Here is a 10000-nt window from a genome sequence, read left to right as displayed (position 1 = left end):
TAGTACTTGGATGGGAGACCGCCTGGGAATACCAGGTGCTGTAAGCTTTTTCGAATTTGCTTTGCAACCAGCTGAGGGAACGGTTGCTGCTGCTTTAAAGGAGAAACATCTTGGAAAGAGCAGGAAAGACTCACCATCAAAGAAAACAAGGATATGGAACCCTGACATTATTACTGATGGAAATGCTTGATAATTGTCATGATTTGATGATGGTGGTGGTGGTTCACATGTATAAATAAGGTATTGTGGGTTGAGTCTTTCGCTTACGGCCATACCACCCTGAGCACGCCCGATCTCGTCTGATCTCGGAAGCTAAGCAGGGTCGGGCTTGGTTAGTACTTGGATGGGAGACCGCCTGGGAATACCAGGTGCTGTAAGCTTTTTCGAATTTGCTTTGCAAACAGCAGAGGGAATGGTTGCTGCTGCTTTAAAGGAGAAACATCTTGGAAAGAGCAGGAAAGACTCACCATCAAAGAAAACAAGGATATGGAACCCTGACATTATTACTGATGGAAATGATTGATAATTGTCATGATTTGATGATGGTGGTGGTGGTTCACATGTATAAATAAGGTATTGTGGGTTGAGTCTTTCGCTTACGGCCATACCACCCTGAGCACGCCCGATCTCGTCTGATCTAGGAAGCTAAGCATGGTCGGGCTTGGTTAGTACTTGGATGGGAGACCGCCTGGGAATACCAGGTGCTGTAAGCTTTTTCGAATTTGCTTTGCAACCAGCTGAGGGAACGGTTGCTGCTGCTTTAAAGGAGAAACATCTTGGAAAGAGCAGGAAAGACTCACCATCAAAGAAAACAAGGATATGGAACCCTGACATTATTACTGATGGAAATGCTTGATAATTGTCATGATTTGATGATGGTGGTGGTGGTTCACATGTATAAATAAGGTATTGTGGGTTGAGTCTTTCGCTTACGGCCATACCACCCTGAGCACGCCCGATCTCGTCTGATCTCGGAAGCTAAGCAGGGTCGGGCTTGGTTAGTACTTGGATGGGAGACCGCCTGGGAATACCAGGTGCTGTAAGCTTTTTCGAATTTGCTTTGCAACCAGCAGAGGGAACGGTTGCTGCTGCTTTAAAGGAGAAACATCTTGGAAAGAGCAGGAAAGACTCAACATCAAAGAAAACAAGGATATGGAACCCTGACATTATTACTGATGGAAATGATTGATAATTGTCATGATTTGATGATGGTGGTGGTGGTTCACATGTATAAATAAGGTATTGTGGGTTGAGTCTTTCGCTTACGGCCATACCACCCTAAGCACGCCCGATCTCGTCTGATCTCGGAAGCTAAGCAGGGTCGGGCTTGGTTAGTACTTGGATGGGAGACCGCCTGGGAATACCAGGTGCTGTAAGCTTTTTCGAATTTGCTTTGCAACCAGCAGAGGGAACGGTTGCTGCTGCTTTAAAGGAGAAACATCTTGGAAAGAGCAGGAAAGACTCAACATCAAAGAAAACAAGGATATGGAACCCTGAAATTATTACTGATGAAAATGATTGATAATTGTCATGATTTGATGATGGTGGTGGTGGTTCACATGTATAAATAAGGTAATGTGGGTTGAGTCTCTCGCTTACGGCCATACCACCCTGAGCACGCCCGATCTCGTCTGATCTCGGAAGCTAAGCAGGGTCGGGCTTGGTTAGTACTTGGATGGGAGACCGCCTGGGAATACCAGGTGCTGTAAGCTTTTTCGAATAAGCTTTGCAACCAGCAGAGGGAACAGTTGCTGCTGCTTTAAAGGAGAAACATCTTGGAAAGAGCAGGAAAGACTCACCATCAAAGAAAACAAGGATAGGGAACCCTGACATTATTACTGATGGAAATGCTTGATAATTGTCATGATTTGATGATGGTGGTGGTGGTTCACATGTATAAATAAGGTATTGCGGGTTGAGTCTTTCGCTTACGGCCATACCACCCTGAGCACGCCCGATCTCGTCTGATCTCGGAAGCTAAGCATGGTCTGGCTTGGTTAGTACTTGGATGGGAGACCGCCTGGGAATACCAGGTGCTGTAAGCTTTTTCGAATTTGCTTTGCAAACAGCAGAGGGAACGGTTGCTGCTGCTTTAAAAGAGAAACATCTTGGAAAGAGCAGGAAAGACTCACCATCAAAGAAAACAAGGATATGGAACCCTGACATTATTACTGATGGAAATGATTGATAATTGTCATGATTTGATGATGGTGGTGGTGGTTCACATGTATAAATAAGGTATTGTGGGTTGAGTTTTTCGCTTACGGCCATACCACCCTGAGCACGCCCGATCTCGTCTGATCTCGGAAGCTAAGCAGGGTCGGGCTTGGTTAGTACTTGGATGGGAGACCCCCTGGGAATACCAGGTGCTGTAAGCTTTTTCGAATTTGCTTTGCAACCAGCAGAGGGAACGGTTGCTGCTGCTTTAAAGGAGAAACATCTTGGAAAGAGCAGGAAAGACTCAACATCAAAGAAAACAAGGATATGGAACCCTGACATTATTACTGATGGAAATGTTTGATAATTGTCATGATTTGATGATGGTGGTGGTGGTTCACATGTATAAATAAGGTATTGTGGGTTGAGTCTTTCGCTTACGGCCATACCACCCTGAGCACGCCCGATCTCGTCTGATCTCGGAAGCTAAACATGGTCGGGCTTGGTTAGTACTTGGATGGGAGACCGCCTGGGAATACCAGGTGCTGTATGCTTTTTCGAATTTGCTTTGCAACCAGCAGAGGGAACGGTTGCTGCTGCTTTAAAGGAGAAACATCTTGGAAAGAGCAGGAAAGACTCACCATCAAAGAAAACAAGGATATGGAACCCTGACATTATTACTGATGGAAATGCTTGATAATTGTCATGATTTGATGATGGTGGTGGTGGTTCACATGTATAAATAAGGTATTGTGGGTTGAGTCTTTCGCTTACGGCCATACCACCCTAAGCACGCCCGATCTCGTCTGATCTCGGAAGCTAAGCAGGGTCGGGCTTGGTTAGTACTTGGATGGGAGACCGCCTGGGAATACCAGGTGCTGTAAGCTTTTTCGAATAAGCTTTGCAACCAGCAGAGGGAACAGTTGCTGCTGCTTTAAAGGAGAAACATCTTGGAAAGAGCAGGAAAGACTCACCATCAAAGAAAACAAGGATAGGGAACCCTGACATTATTACTGATGGAAATGCTTGATAATTGTCATGATTTGATGATGGTGGTGGTGGTTCACATGTATAAATAAGGTTTTGTGGGTTGAGTCTTTCGCTTACGGCCATACCACCCTGAGCACGCCCGATCTCGTCTGATCTCGGAAGCTAAGCATGGTCTGGCTTGGTTAGTACTTGGATGGGAGACCGCCTGGGAATACCAGGTGCTGTAAGCTTTTTCGAATTTGCTTTGCAAACAGCAGAGGGAACGGTTGCTGCTGCTTTAAAAGAGAAACATCTTGGAAAGAGCAGGAAAGACTCACCATCAAAGAAAACAAGGATATGGAACCCTGACATTATTACTGATGGAAATGATTGATAATTGTCATGATTTGATGATGGTGGTGGTGGTTCACATGTATAAATAAGGTATTGTGGGTTGAGTCTTTCGCTTACGGCCATACCACCCTGAGCACGCCCGATCTCGTCTGATCTCGGAAGCTAAGCAGGGTCGGGCTTGGTTAGTACTTGGATGGGAGACCCCCTGGGAATACCAGGTGCTGTAAGCTTTTTCGAATTTGCTTTGCAACCAGCTGAGGGAACGGTTGCTGCTGCTTTAAAGGAGAAACATCTTGGAAAGAGCAGGAAAGACTCACCATCAAAGAAAACAAGGATATGGAACCCTGACATTATTACTGATGGAAATGATTGATAATTGTCATGATTTGATGATGGTGGTGGTGGTTCACATGTATAAATAAGGTATTGTGGGTTGAGTCTTTCGCTTACGGCCATACCACCCTAAGCACGCCCGATCTCGTCTGATCTCGGAAGCTAAGCAGGGTCGGGCTTGGTTAGTACTTGGATGGGAGACCGCCTGGGAATACCAGGTGCTGTAAGCTTTTTCGAATTTGCTTTGCAACCAGCAGAGGGAACGGTTGCTGCTGCTTTAAAGGAGAAACATCTTGGAAAGAGCAGGAAAGACTCAACATCAAAGAAAACAAGGATATGGAACCCTGAAATTATTACTGATGAAAATGATTGATAATTGTCATGATTTGATGATGGTGGTGGTGGTTCACATGTATAAATAAGGTAATGTGGGTTGAGTCTCTCGCTTACGGCCATACCACCCTGAGCACGCCCGATCTCGTCTGATCTCGGAAGCTAAGCAGGGTCGGGCTTGGTTAGTACTTGGATGGGAGACCGCCTGGGAATACCAGGTGCTGTAAGCTTTTTCGAATAAGCTTTGCAACCAGCAGAGGGAACAGTTGCTGCTGCTTTAAAGGAGAAACATCTTGGAAAGAGCAGGAAAGACTCACCATCAAAGAAAACAAGGATAGGGAACCCTGACATTATTACTGATGGAAATGCTTGATAATTGTCATGATTTGATGATGGTGGTGGTGGTTCACATGTATAAATAAGGTATTGTGGGTTGAGTCTTTCGCTTACGGCCATACCACCCTGAGCACGCCCGATCTCGTCTGATCTCGGAAGCTAAGCATGGTCTGGCTTGGTTAGTACTTGGATGGGAGACCGCCTGGGAATACCAGGTGCTGTAAGCTTTTTCGAATTTGCTTTGCAAACAGCAGAGGGAACGGTTGCTGCTGCTTTAAAAGAGAAACATCTTGGAAAGAGCAGGAAAGACTCACCATCAAAGAAAACAAGGATATGGAACCCTGACATTGTTACTGATTGGAAATGATTGATAATTGTCATGATTTGATGATGGTGGTGGTGGTTCACATGTATAAATAAGGTATTGTGGGTTGAGTTTTTCGCTTACGGCCATACCACCCTGAGCACGCCCGATCTCGTCTGATCTCGGAAGCTAAGCAGGGTCGGGCTTGGTTAGTACTTGGATGGGAGACCCCCTGGGAATACCAGGTGCTGTAAGCTTTTTCGAATTTGCTTTGCAACCAGCAGAGGGAACGGTTGCTGCTGCTTTAAAGGAGAAACATCTTGGAAAGAGCAGGAAAGACTCAACATCAAAGAAAACAAGGATATGGAACCCTGACATTATTACTGATGGAAATGTTTGATAATTGTCATGATTTGATGATGGTGGTGGTGGTTCACATGTATAAATAAGGTATTGTGGGTTGAGTCTTTCGCTTACGGCCATACCACCCTAAGCACGCCCGATCTCGTCTGATCTCGGAAGCTAAGCAGGGTCGGGCTTGGTTAGTACTTGGATGGGAGACCGCCTGGGAATACCAGGTGCTGTAAGCTTTTTCGAATTTGCTTTGCAACCAGCAGAGGGAACGGTTGCTGCTGCTTTAAAGGAGAAACATCTTGGAAAGAGCAGGAAAGACTCAACATCAAAGAAAACAAGGATATGGAACCCTGAAATTATTACTGATGAAAATGATTGATAATTGTCATGATTTGATGATGGTGGTGGTGGTTCACATGTATAAATAAGGTAATGTGGGTTGAGTCTCTCGCTTACGGCCATACCACCCTGAGCACGCCCGATCTCGTCTGATCTCGGAAGCTAAGCAGGGTCGGGCTTGGTTAGTACTTGGATGGGAGACCGCCTGGGAATACCAGGTGCTCTAAGCTTTTTCGAATAAGCTTTGCAACCAGCAGAGGGAACAGTTGCTGCTGCTTTAAAGGAGAAACATCTTGGAAAGAGCAGGAAAGACTCACCATCAAAGAAAACAAGGATAGGGAACCCTGACATTATTACTGATGGAAATGCTTGATAATTGTCATGATTTGATGATGGTGGTGGTGGTTCACATGTATAAATAAGGTATTGTGGGTTGAGTCTTTCGCTTACGGCCATACCACCCTGAGCACGCCCGATCTCGTCTGATCTCGGAAGCTAAGCAGGGTCGGGCTTGGTTAGTACTTGGATGGGAGACCGCCTGGGAATACCAGGTGCTGTAAGCTTTTTCGAATAAGCTTTGCAACCAGCAGAGGGAACAGTTGCTGCTGCTTTAAAGGAGAAACATCTTGGAAAGAGCAGGAAAGACTCACCATCAAAGAAAACAAGGATAGGGAACCCTGACATTATTACTGATGGAAATGCTTGATAATTGTCATGATTTGATGATGGTGGTGGTGGTTCACATGTATAAATAAGGTATTGTGGGTTGAGTCTTTCGCTTACGGCCATACCACCCTGAGCACGCCCGATCTCGTCTGATCTCGGAAGCTAAGCATGGTCGGGCTTGGTTAGTACTTGGATGGGAGACCGCCTGGGAATACCAGGTGCTGTAAGCTTTTTCGAATTTGCTTTGCAACCAGCTGAGGGAACGGTTGCTGCTGCTTTAAAGGAGAAACATCTTGGAAAGAGCAGGAAAGACTCACCATCAAAGAAAACAAGGATATGGAACCCTGACATTATTACTGATGGAAATGCTTGATAATTGTCATGATTTGATGATGGTGGTGGTGGTTCACATGTATAAATAAGGTATTGTGGGTTGAGTCTTTCGCTTACCGCCATACCACACTGAGCACGCCCGATCTCGTCTGATCTCGGAAGCTAAGCAGGGTCGGGCTTGGTTAGTACTTGGATGGGAGACCGCCTGGGAATACCAGGTGCTGTAAGCTTTTTCGAATTTGCTTTGCAACCAGCAGAGGGAACGGTTGCTGCTGCTTTAAAGGAGAAACATCTTGGAAAGAGCAGGAAAGACTCAACATCAAAGAAAACAAGGATATGGAACCCTGACATTATTACTGATGGAAATGTTTGATAATTGTCATGATTTGATGATGGTGGTGGTGGTTCACATGTATAAATAAGGTATTGTGGGTTGAGTTTTTCGCTTACGGCCATACCACCCTGAGCACGCCCGATCTCGTCTGATCTCGGAAGCTAAGCAGGGTCGGGCTTGGTTAGTACTTGGATGGGAGACCGCCTGGGAATACCAGGTGCTGTAAGCTTTTTTCGAATTTGCTTTGCAACCAGCAGAGGGAACGGTTGCTGCTGCTTTAAAGGAGAAACATCTTGGAAAGAGCAGGAAAGACTCAACATCAAAGAAAACAAGGATATGGAACCCTGACATTATTACTGATGGAAATGTTTGATAATTGTCATGATTTGATGATGGTGGTGGTGGTTCACATGTATAAATAAGGTATTGTGGGTTGAGTCTTTCGCTTACGGCCATACCACCCTGAGCACGCCCGATCTCGTCTGATCTCGCAAGCTAAGCATGGTCGGGCTTGGTTAGTACTTGGATGGGAGACCGCCTGGGAATACCAGGTGCTGTAAGCTTTTTCGAATTTGCTTTGCAACCAGCTGAGGGAACAGTTGCTGCTGCTTTAAAGGAGAAACATCTTGGAAAGAGCAGGAAAGACTCACCATCAAAGAAAACAAGGATATGGAACCCTGACATTATTACTGATGGAAATGCTTGATAATTGTCATGATTTGATGATGGTGGTGGTGGTTCACATGTATAAATAAGGTATTGTGGGTTGAGTCTTTCGCTTACGGCCATACCACCCTGAGCACGCCCGATCTCGTCTGATCTCGGAAGCTAAGCAGGGTCGGGCTTGGTTAGTACTTGGATGGGAGACCGCCTGGGAATACCAGGTGCTGTAAGCTTTTTCGAATTTGCTTTGCAACCAGCAGAGGGAACGGTTGCTGCTGCTTTAAAGGAGAAACATCTTGGAAAGAGCAGGAAAGACTCAACATCAAAGAAAACAAGGATATGGAACCCTGACATTATTACTGATGGAAATGATTGATAATTGTCATTATTTGATGATGGTGGTGGTGGTTCACATGTATAAATAAGGTATTGTGGGTTGAGTCTTTCGCTTACGGCCATACCACCCTGAGCACGCCCGATCTCGTCTGATCTCGGAAGCTAAGCAGGGTCGGGCTTGGTTAGTACTTGGATGGGAGACCGCATGGGAATACCAGGTGCTGTAAGCTTTTTCGAATTTGCTTTGCAACCAGCAGAGGGAACGGTTGCTGCTGCTTTAAAGGAGAAACATCTTGGAAAGAGCAGGAAAGACTCAACATCAAAGAAAACAAGGATATGGAACCCTGACATTATTACTGATGGAAATGCTTGATAATTGTCATGATTTGATGATGGTGGTGGTGGTTCACATGTATAAATAAGGTATTGTGGGTTGAGTCTTTCGCTTACCGCCATACCACACTGAGCACGCCCGATCTCGTCTGATCTCGGAAGCTAAGCAGGGTCGGGCTTGGTTAGTACTTGGATGGGAGACCGCCTGGGAATACCAGGTGCTGTAAGCTTTTTCGAATTTGCTTTGCAACCAGCAGAGGGAACGGTTGCTGCTGCTTTAAAGGAGAAACATCTTGGAAAGAGCAGGAAAGACTCAACATCAAAGAAAACAAGGATATGGAACCCTGACATTATTACTGATGGAAATGTTTGATAATTGTCATGATTTGATGATGGTGGTGGTGGTTCACATGTATAAATAAGGTATTGTGGGTTGAGTTTTTCGCTTACGGCCATACCACCCTGAGCACGCCCGATCTCGTCTGATCTCGGAAGCTAAGCAGGGTCGGGCTTGGTTAGTACTTGGATGGGAGACCGCCTGGGAATACCAGGTGCTGTAAGCTTTTTTCGAATTTGCTTTGCAACCAGCAGAGGGAACGGTTGCTGCTGCTTTAAAGGAGAAACATCTTGGAAAGAGCAGGAAAGACTCAACATCAAAGAAAACAAGGATATGGAACCCTGACATTATTACTGATGGAAATGTTTGATAATTGTCATGATTTGATGATGGTGGTGGTGGTTCACATGTATAAATAAGGTATTGTGGGTTGAGTCTTTCGCTTACGGCCATACCACCCTGAGCACGCCCGATCTCGTCTGATCTCGCAAGCTAAGCATGGTCGGGCTTGGTTAGTACTTGGATGGGAGACCGCCTGGGAATACCAGGTGCTGTAAGCTTTTTCGAATTTGCTTTGCAACCAGCTGAGGGAACAGTTGCTGCTGCTTTAAAGGAGAAACATCTTGGAAAGAGCAGGAAAGACTCACCATCAAAGAAAACAAGGATATGGAACCCTGACATTATTACTGATGGAAATGCTTGATAATTGTCATGATTTGATGATGGTGGTGGTGGTTCACATGTATAAATAAGGTATTGTGGGTTGAGTCTTTCGCTTACGGCCATACCACCCTGAGCACGCCCGATCTCGTCTGATCTCGGAAGCTAAGCAGGGTCGGGCTTGGTTAGTACTTGGATGGGAGACCGCCTGGGAATACCAGGTGCTGTAAGCTTTTTCGAATTTGCTTTGCAAACAGCAGAGGGAACGGTTGCTGCTGCTTTAAAGGAGAAACATCTTGGAAAGAGCAGGAAAGACTCACCATCAAAGAAAACAAGGATATGGAACCCTGACATTATTACTGATGGAAATGCTTGATAATTGTCATGATTTGATGATGGTGGTGGTGGTTCACATGTATAAATAAGGTATTGTGGGTTGAGTCTTTCGCTTACGGCCATACCACCCTGAGCACGCCCGATCTCGTCTGATCTTGGAAGCTAAGCAGGGTCGGGCTTGGTTAGTACTTGGATGGGAGACCGCCTGGGAATACCAGGTGCTGTAAGCTTTTTCGAATTTGCTTTGCAAACAGCAGAGGGAACGGTTGCTGCTGCTTTAAAGGAGAAACATCTTGGAAAGAGCAGGAAAGACTCACCATCAAAGAAAACAAGGATATGGAACCCTGACATTATTACTGATGGAAATGATTGATAATTGTCATGATTTGATGATGGTGGTGGTGGTTCACATGTATAAATAAGGTATTGTGGGTTGAGTCTTTCGCTTACGGCCATGCCACCCTGAGCACGCCCGATCTCGTCTGATCTCGGAAGCTAAGCATGGTCGGGCTTGGTTAGTACT

At 45.5% G+C, this 10000-nt stretch overlaps 31 non-coding genes across 31 annotated transcripts in view; all 31 read left to right on the top strand.

Moving 5' to 3' along the window:
* The window catches only part of LOC133007495 (5S ribosomal RNA), a 119-nt gene extending 72 nt beyond the window's left edge, over nt 1–47 (top strand). The window contains exon 1 of the ribosomal RNA XR_009679963.1: nt 1–47. This exon is cut by the window's left edge and continues 72 nt beyond it. This is a non-coding gene — a ribosomal RNA (5S ribosomal RNA).
* Nucleotides 48–261: 214 nt separating this feature from the next.
* Nucleotides 262–380, top strand: LOC133006080 (5S ribosomal RNA). The gene has a single exon (XR_009678634.1). It is a non-coding gene; the product is annotated as a 5S ribosomal RNA (ribosomal RNA).
* Nucleotides 381–594: 214 nt separating this feature from the next.
* On the top strand, nt 595–713 carry LOC133007494 (5S ribosomal RNA). Its single transcript, XR_009679962.1, has one exon. It is a non-coding gene; the product is annotated as a 5S ribosomal RNA (ribosomal RNA).
* Nucleotides 714–927: 214 nt separating this feature from the next.
* Nucleotides 928–1046, top strand: LOC133006069 (5S ribosomal RNA). The gene has a single exon (XR_009678623.1). It is a non-coding gene; the product is annotated as a 5S ribosomal RNA (ribosomal RNA).
* Nucleotides 1047–1260: 214 nt separating this feature from the next.
* Nucleotides 1261–1379, top strand: LOC133006380 (5S ribosomal RNA). The gene has a single exon (XR_009678914.1). It is a non-coding gene; the product is annotated as a 5S ribosomal RNA (ribosomal RNA).
* A 214-nt stretch (nt 1380–1593) lies between these two features.
* Nucleotides 1594–1712, top strand: LOC133006057 (5S ribosomal RNA). Its single transcript, XR_009678612.1, has one exon. It is a non-coding gene; the product is annotated as a 5S ribosomal RNA (ribosomal RNA).
* Nucleotides 1713–1926: 214 nt separating this feature from the next.
* LOC133007328 (5S ribosomal RNA) lies at nt 1927–2045 on the top strand. Its single transcript, XR_009679807.1, has one exon. It is a non-coding gene; the product is annotated as a 5S ribosomal RNA (ribosomal RNA).
* Nucleotides 2046–2259: 214 nt separating this feature from the next.
* Nucleotides 2260–2378, top strand: LOC133005924 (5S ribosomal RNA). Its single transcript, XR_009678487.1, has one exon. It is a non-coding gene; the product is annotated as a 5S ribosomal RNA (ribosomal RNA).
* A 214-nt stretch (nt 2379–2592) lies between these two features.
* On the top strand, nt 2593–2711 carry LOC133007188 (5S ribosomal RNA). Its single transcript, XR_009679676.1, has one exon. It is a non-coding gene; the product is annotated as a 5S ribosomal RNA (ribosomal RNA).
* A 214-nt stretch (nt 2712–2925) lies between these two features.
* LOC133006379 (5S ribosomal RNA) lies at nt 2926–3044 on the top strand. The gene has a single exon (XR_009678913.1). It is a non-coding gene; the product is annotated as a 5S ribosomal RNA (ribosomal RNA).
* Nucleotides 3045–3258: 214 nt separating this feature from the next.
* Nucleotides 3259–3377, top strand: LOC133007327 (5S ribosomal RNA). The gene has a single exon (XR_009679806.1). It is a non-coding gene; the product is annotated as a 5S ribosomal RNA (ribosomal RNA).
* A 214-nt stretch (nt 3378–3591) lies between these two features.
* On the top strand, nt 3592–3710 carry LOC133005923 (5S ribosomal RNA). The gene has a single exon (XR_009678486.1). It is a non-coding gene; the product is annotated as a 5S ribosomal RNA (ribosomal RNA).
* A 214-nt stretch (nt 3711–3924) lies between these two features.
* On the top strand, nt 3925–4043 carry LOC133006377 (5S ribosomal RNA). Its single transcript, XR_009678911.1, has one exon. It is a non-coding gene; the product is annotated as a 5S ribosomal RNA (ribosomal RNA).
* Nucleotides 4044–4257: 214 nt separating this feature from the next.
* LOC133006045 (5S ribosomal RNA) lies at nt 4258–4376 on the top strand. Its single transcript, XR_009678601.1, has one exon. It is a non-coding gene; the product is annotated as a 5S ribosomal RNA (ribosomal RNA).
* A 214-nt stretch (nt 4377–4590) lies between these two features.
* Nucleotides 4591–4709, top strand: LOC133007325 (5S ribosomal RNA). Its single transcript, XR_009679805.1, has one exon. It is a non-coding gene; the product is annotated as a 5S ribosomal RNA (ribosomal RNA).
* A 215-nt stretch (nt 4710–4924) lies between these two features.
* On the top strand, nt 4925–5043 carry LOC133005922 (5S ribosomal RNA). Its single transcript, XR_009678485.1, has one exon. It is a non-coding gene; the product is annotated as a 5S ribosomal RNA (ribosomal RNA).
* A 214-nt stretch (nt 5044–5257) lies between these two features.
* Nucleotides 5258–5376, top strand: LOC133006376 (5S ribosomal RNA). Its single transcript, XR_009678910.1, has one exon. It is a non-coding gene; the product is annotated as a 5S ribosomal RNA (ribosomal RNA).
* Nucleotides 5377–5590: 214 nt separating this feature from the next.
* LOC133006914 (5S ribosomal RNA) lies at nt 5591–5709 on the top strand. The gene has a single exon (XR_009679419.1). It is a non-coding gene; the product is annotated as a 5S ribosomal RNA (ribosomal RNA).
* Nucleotides 5710–5923: 214 nt separating this feature from the next.
* LOC133006033 (5S ribosomal RNA) lies at nt 5924–6042 on the top strand. Its single transcript, XR_009678590.1, has one exon. It is a non-coding gene; the product is annotated as a 5S ribosomal RNA (ribosomal RNA).
* Nucleotides 6043–6256: 214 nt separating this feature from the next.
* Nucleotides 6257–6375, top strand: LOC133006466 (5S ribosomal RNA). Its single transcript, XR_009678994.1, has one exon. It is a non-coding gene; the product is annotated as a 5S ribosomal RNA (ribosomal RNA).
* A 214-nt stretch (nt 6376–6589) lies between these two features.
* On the top strand, nt 6590–6708 carry LOC133007257 (5S ribosomal RNA). The gene has a single exon (XR_009679743.1). It is a non-coding gene; the product is annotated as a 5S ribosomal RNA (ribosomal RNA).
* A 214-nt stretch (nt 6709–6922) lies between these two features.
* LOC133006022 (5S ribosomal RNA) lies at nt 6923–7041 on the top strand. The gene has a single exon (XR_009678579.1). It is a non-coding gene; the product is annotated as a 5S ribosomal RNA (ribosomal RNA).
* A 215-nt stretch (nt 7042–7256) lies between these two features.
* Nucleotides 7257–7375, top strand: LOC133007290 (5S ribosomal RNA). The gene has a single exon (XR_009679772.1). It is a non-coding gene; the product is annotated as a 5S ribosomal RNA (ribosomal RNA).
* A 214-nt stretch (nt 7376–7589) lies between these two features.
* LOC133006010 (5S ribosomal RNA) lies at nt 7590–7708 on the top strand. The gene has a single exon (XR_009678568.1). It is a non-coding gene; the product is annotated as a 5S ribosomal RNA (ribosomal RNA).
* Nucleotides 7709–7922: 214 nt separating this feature from the next.
* Nucleotides 7923–8041, top strand: LOC133005974 (5S ribosomal RNA). The gene has a single exon (XR_009678535.1). It is a non-coding gene; the product is annotated as a 5S ribosomal RNA (ribosomal RNA).
* Nucleotides 8042–8255: 214 nt separating this feature from the next.
* LOC133007256 (5S ribosomal RNA) lies at nt 8256–8374 on the top strand. The gene has a single exon (XR_009679742.1). It is a non-coding gene; the product is annotated as a 5S ribosomal RNA (ribosomal RNA).
* A 214-nt stretch (nt 8375–8588) lies between these two features.
* LOC133005998 (5S ribosomal RNA) lies at nt 8589–8707 on the top strand. Its single transcript, XR_009678556.1, has one exon. It is a non-coding gene; the product is annotated as a 5S ribosomal RNA (ribosomal RNA).
* A 215-nt stretch (nt 8708–8922) lies between these two features.
* LOC133007289 (5S ribosomal RNA) lies at nt 8923–9041 on the top strand. The gene has a single exon (XR_009679771.1). It is a non-coding gene; the product is annotated as a 5S ribosomal RNA (ribosomal RNA).
* A 214-nt stretch (nt 9042–9255) lies between these two features.
* Nucleotides 9256–9374, top strand: LOC133005986 (5S ribosomal RNA). Its single transcript, XR_009678545.1, has one exon. It is a non-coding gene; the product is annotated as a 5S ribosomal RNA (ribosomal RNA).
* Nucleotides 9375–9588: 214 nt separating this feature from the next.
* On the top strand, nt 9589–9707 carry LOC133006253 (5S ribosomal RNA). Its single transcript, XR_009678795.1, has one exon. It is a non-coding gene; the product is annotated as a 5S ribosomal RNA (ribosomal RNA).
* A 214-nt stretch (nt 9708–9921) lies between these two features.
* The window catches only part of LOC133006932 (5S ribosomal RNA), a 119-nt gene continuing 40 nt past the window's right edge, over nt 9922–10000 (top strand). Inside the window, exon 1 of the ribosomal RNA XR_009679436.1 lies at nt 9922–10000. This exon is cut by the window's right edge and continues 40 nt beyond it. This is a non-coding gene — a ribosomal RNA (5S ribosomal RNA).

Source organism: Limanda limanda, chromosome 7 (assembly GCF_963576545.1).
Source record: "Limanda limanda chromosome 7, fLimLim1.1, whole genome shotgun sequence".
Taxonomy (NCBI): Eukaryota; Metazoa; Chordata; class Actinopteri; order Pleuronectiformes; family Pleuronectidae; genus Limanda; species Limanda limanda.
The sequence above is the reverse complement of the archived record's forward strand: the minus strand, read 5'-3'. Positions and strand labels throughout refer to the sequence as shown.